This window comes from Arachis hypogaea, chromosome 9 (assembly GCF_003086295.3).
Source record: "Arachis hypogaea cultivar Tifrunner chromosome 9, arahy.Tifrunner.gnm2.J5K5, whole genome shotgun sequence".
NCBI classification, from domain to species: domain Eukaryota; kingdom Viridiplantae; phylum Streptophyta; class Magnoliopsida; order Fabales; family Fabaceae; genus Arachis; species Arachis hypogaea.
This window is the reverse complement of record NC_092044.1, coordinates 119,790,272-119,796,271: the sequence shown is the minus strand read 5'-3', so window position 1 is coordinate 119,796,271 and position 6,000 is coordinate 119,790,272. Positions and strand designations below refer to the sequence as shown.

Genomic DNA, 6,000 nt, shown 5'->3' with positions numbered 1-6,000 from the left:
TCAGCTTCTATTGTTTAAATTTAAAGGTTAATTTTGTCTGTGAACAATGTTATCAGTAAATATTATTTTTTTAAATTAATATTTAATTAATAATAATTTATATTTATTAAAATTTATACATACAAATTAATATAATTTATAATTATATTTTTTAAATATATATATAAATTAATAAAATTTATTTATTAAAAATAATTTAATATTATTGATCAAATAATAACCAAAATGACTAAAAATTACTCTCCTGAGAGCTTCTCTCTGGTTATTATAACAACCCATGAAACGCATACATAACAAACAAACAAACAAAACGAGAACACTAAACATATCTGAAAAGCAGTGACACCATGTTCACAAAGCTACAATGGCCTTTACTTACATGCCATACACGCTTCCTACTCTTCCTCTGCTGTACTTTGATGGTGGTTCTCTCATCATCGGCAATGACTGTTGAGGAAATAGCAAGAAAACTGGAGCAAAAGGACAACTACCTTCTCTCAACAGAGAACAAATTCAAAGCCTTCATGGAGAACTACAGCAAGAACTACACCACCAGAGAGGAGTATCTCCGTCGCCTTGGAATCTTTGCCGACAACATCGTCACGGCCTTAAGACACCAAGTGCTTGATCCCTCAGCCGCTCATGGTGTCACACAGTTCTCAGATCTCACACAAATGGAATTCTTGAGGTTGTACACTCACGGTTTGGTGTCTCAGAACGAAAATCAATTTACTGCCGATAGGATGGCGCCACCCTTGAAGGTGGAAGGGTTACCGGAAACTTTTGATTGGAGAGAGAAAGGAGCGGTTACTGAAGTTAAGACTCAGGTGAGTAGTCTAAGGTGAAGTGAAAACGTAGTTGAAAATTGTTAGATAATTTGATATGGATAATTAAATTGTTGATTAATAGTTTTTAATCATCAATTTCATATAATGAATCACGAGAGTTGTGAGTTTCTACCGTATTCTAAAATTGGAAAAAAAATCAATGGCGAATCGATTATTCTGTTTTGGTTTGGTTAGGTTAAATTTGGGGTGAAACTAGGAATGATCAATTATAGGGGTGTTCATGGATTGGATCATGGATTGGATCGTATCCCCAGATCCACGATAAATATTCACATCCGAACCAAAATTGTAGATACGATCCGATCGGCACCCTATACGGATTGGATTGCGGATATCTGCTCTACATCCGCATATCCATCCGCGGATCCGGAGATCTGCACAATAATAATTAAAAAATAAATAAACATATATACATATTATATTTACTTGTTTGTATGTTTTAGTTAGGAATTATTATTTTATTTTTGTTATTTAAGAAAAGTTTGATTAAAAATATTCTAGGAATAAATAAATTTAAAAGTGCGAAGGATTTTTTACCTAAAAATATTATTAAAAAGAGAATGTTCAGTTACGCAGATATATCCAATATCCGACCCGATTGCGATTGGATCGGACACTAAAAAAATGCGGATATCATATCCGATCTGATGGAATGATGCGGATCGGATCGAATTTTCGGTCATATCCGATCCGATCCGCGTACACCCCTATCAATTATGCTTATTCTTTTAACTTAATAATAAGCTAATATTCTTTTAACTTAATAATAAGCTAATAACTTGGCTTTACATGAATATTTGCTACTTTTCTTAAATATTGTTGATCAATTTTAATATTTTTGCATGGTTAATGATAAGTATTTGTACATAATTAATACAGGGTATGTGTGGAGCTTGTTGGGCTTTCAGCACTACAGGAACTCTTGAAGGAGCTCATTTTATTGCAACGGGCAAGCTTCTTAATCTTAGTGAACAACAGCTCATAGATTGTGACAATAAAGTAAACATTTATTTTTCAATGTGTAATAATATGGTTTTTGTTGTTAGTTAAATCCTTGTTTTAGTCATAAAAATTCATAACTCTAATTATATATTATGTTACGAAAATGTTTGGTTAATCTACTTGGTGTATTATATTAATGTAATATGTGCAATTTTTTTTGTATGTTTATTTCTAATTTATTCTTCTTACATTTTTATTAAGTGTGACATAACAGATAAGACAGCATGCGACAATGGTTGTCAGGGTGGTCTTATGACAAATGCCTATAACTATTTGATGGAAGCTGGCGGTGTGGAAGAGGAAGCAACATATCCCTACACTCAAAACAGAGGTGAATGTAAATTTGACAAAAACAAAATAGTAGTTAGAGTATCAAATTTCACCAATATCCCTGCGGATGATGACCAAATTGCTGCATATTTAGTCAAACAAGGCCCTCTTGCTAGTAAGTCTCCTTAATTCAACATTTTTATTATGTCTATCTAATTATGTTGACATGTATGCATCAATATTAGCACTAGAAGATATTATTAGCATTAATGTTGTTTATGATGAAGTATTGTTAATGTGTGCAGTTGGAGTGAATGCAGTTTACATGCAAACCTACATAGGAGGTGTGTCATGCCCTTTTATATGTGGAAAGAAGCCCAACCATGGTGGGTTACTAGTTGGCTATGGTACAAAAGGCTTCTCCATCCTTAGACTTGGGAACAAACCATACTGGATAATCAAGAATTCATGGGGGAAGCGTTGGGGAGAACATGGGTATTTCAAGATTTGCAGAGGATATAACATGTGTGGAGTGAACACGTTGGTTTCTACTGCAATGGTGTCCCATTAGATACAACACACAAACAACACACGCTAATGATGTACTTTGCTATAATGTGTGTTATATATAAGTTTGAAGAATAAATTACCATTCGTACCTATAAAAGATACAGACATAAACGTCGACAAATATATTTATATAAGAATAAAACGACAATTGTAATCACGGAAGATGGCTTCCGTATGTTACTTTTGGCACACGGAAGCCATGTAGTACACAAAGGCCATCTTCCGTGGTTACAATTGTCGTTTTATTCTTATATGGATATATTGTCGGCGTCTGTATCTTTTAGGGGTAAAAATGGTAATTTTTTTAGAATGCTTAATATACTAGTGATAGCCAAGTCCAAAAAATGCATTAGGTCGTCCAATCCTTTCTATAGATAGTATATACTAGTAGGATCGGATGCTATGTTACTATTTTGTGCCAATTACCAAAAGATTATTTCACCTAAAAGATCTTTGGTACAATATATTAGCTTTGTAATTTAGGTAGTTTGCATATCTTGTAGTCTGCTTGAATTTCGTTGGTTTGGGTCTTGTTTATCTTCTAGAAATAAAATTTCCATATAAATGATAGTAATTGTGACCAAGATGTATGATGTATATGATCGATGTATCACGTATGTATCTTATATATAATAAGATCTTTCGAAGAGTTACTAGTAAGTTAAAAGCTAAGGCTGAGAGTATGCATTGAAAAAAAAATCGAGATATTGTACATGTATAATGTGAAAGGGAAAGAATATAGAATAAAAAAAATTAATAAGATAAGAGAAAAATAGGAAAAAATTAATTTGATCAAAGAAAAATAAGGAGGAGATAATTTCATAGAAGGAAGAATTTGAAAGAAAAAATTATGTCAATTACTAATTTTTTACCTGATTGATTACACTCCTACACCATCTACATTTATAGTAATTCATACTAATAAAATTATCCTAATTGAAACTTAGACTTTAATTTATTACATTACTTTTTTTTTTTTTTTTAACAACCGCAGTTGGCCGTGCGTAACTTGTTGCCATTTTCCAGATTTGTCCTGCTGATGTTGATTTGTTAGTTTGCTAGTGATTATTTGAAATTTAGAATGCTTTGGACGGATTGACATTGTTATTAGTTCTGGAGTTTGGTTTTATGGTTGCAATTTTGTTGTTTCCTTTTCTAATTCAACATCTTCCTTTTTTGAGATCTGCTGATATGCGAATCTTGAATCTAAACTTGGATTTGTAATTTTCTTTTTCATAGAATTTTGTTAAATATAAAACACTGAAAAGAGATTTTGGATTTTCAATGAAAACCTCTTTGAAAATATGGATATATGTAGTCCATTGATGAAGCAATGTGGTAAAATTTAATGACCATGCATATCAATGAAACTTGCATAAGTTATGAATTTGTCAAAATACTCACTAACCATGCTAGTTTGGATAATATCTGAGTTCGCCAAACCACTCTAAAAAATAGATAGTGTTCAATGAAAGCATAATTGAAAGAGTAAGAATATAGAATAGAAAGGAAATAATGAGCTAAGAGATAAATAGAAAAAGATTAATTAGATAAAAAAAATAAAAAGGAGATAATTTTATAGAAAGATGACTCCCAAAAAATAAATTATGCCAATTACTAATTTTTTATCTGATTATATTTTTACTATTTCTATTTATAATAATTTATACTAACTAATAAACTGTCACCAAAAAAAAATACTAACTAATAAACTATCATAATTAAGTTCGATTTTTTTAAATGAACTAGTTCACCAGCCAAAAAAATATAACCAACTTGTCAATAACGAATTATTATATCACAGCTAAATACGTTCATTCCGTCACAATTTTTTTAACAGTCCTGCTATATATTTAAATTTTTTGTCAACTAAATTCAATCAAGTTAACTATAACTCAATAAAATTCACTTATATAAAGTACGTGTAAAATTACGCCGTTTTTCTTTTTTATATTCCTCCTCTAATATTCGTATCTCTCGTTTCTCCTCCTTTTCCTCCTGCTCTTCCTCTTCTTCCTTTTTCTCCTTCTTCTTTGCGTTTCTTTTCTTTTTTCTTTGCATTTCTTCTTTTTTCTTGCGTGTTTCATCTTCATCGTCGTTCTTTTATTGTTGTTGTTATTGCTGCATTTTTTTTCTTTTCTTCATCTTCTTTCTATTGATTTTGCAAAATTATGTATTTTTTTCTTCTTTGTTTGATTTTTTCTTTCTTTATTCTTATTAAGAGAGTAAAAGAAGAAGACGATGAATAAGAAAAGAAAAAGATGATAATGATCAAGAAAGAGGAGGAAGAGGAGTTTTAAGTTTATGCAAAATTTATCAGGAAATAACACTAAAATTTTTTAATCGTTACACAGAAGTTTCTCAATTTTGACACCGAAAATTTTTAATTGTGCTACATGTTTTTGAGAGAGTTATCATTAAGTAATTTCGGTGCATTTTAAATTTAATCTCGGTGCATTCTAGATCTAAATAAGGTGCACTTTTGGTCTGAGCTTATTTTCGAAATGCACCTCAATTAACTCTAAAATTAAATCTAGAATCCACCCCAATTAACTCAGAAATGTACAAAAATTACTTAATACTTGCGATACACAAGCTCAATTAGAAAACAAGCACACAAACAAAGATGGAATCTTCTTCTTCGCGTGTTTTCTCTCTATCGTCGTTTTTTTATTGCTGCTGTTGTTGTTGCATTTTTTCTTTTCCTCCTTTTCTTCTTATAATTTTGCAGCATTGATTTTTCTTTTTTTTATATAATTTATTCCTCTTAAAAGAATGAAACAAGAAGAATTATGAGAAAATGAAATAAGAAGAAGATGCAGAAGAAGAAGCAGCAACAAAAGATGAAGAGGAGAAAGAGGAAGAGGAAGAATTTTGAATTATGCAGAACTTATCAAAATAACAATATACCGAAATTTCTTAACAATAACACATAAATTTCTTAGTTTTTGCACCTAAATTTTGCTACAAAAGTACAAAAATATCGATCTTCGTTAATGCTGCATTTTTCTTCTTTTTTTTATTTCTTTCTTTCTTTTAATTGAATGAATGTAGGTTCATCATCTTCCTAATAATTTTGCAATATTATATATTTTTTCTTCTTCTTTATTTGATTTTTTTGTTTTTATTTTTGTTAAAAGAGTAAAACAAGAAGAAACTTGAGAAGGTAAAACAAGAACAAAAAGATGAATAAGAAAAAAAAGATAGAAGAAGATGATAATGATGAAAAAGAAGAAGCATCAGTAGAAGATGAGGAGAAGAAAGATGATGAATTTTGAATTATGTAGAATTTATCAGAATAAAAATACAC

At 30.3% G+C, this 6,000-nt stretch overlaps 1 pseudogene; it reads left to right on the top strand.

Moving 5' to 3' along the window:
* Positions 1–266: 266 nt before the first annotated feature.
* Positions 267–2,832, top strand: LOC112712676 (probable cysteine protease RD19D; annotated as a pseudogene).
* Positions 2,833–6,000: the final 3,168 nt, after the last annotated feature.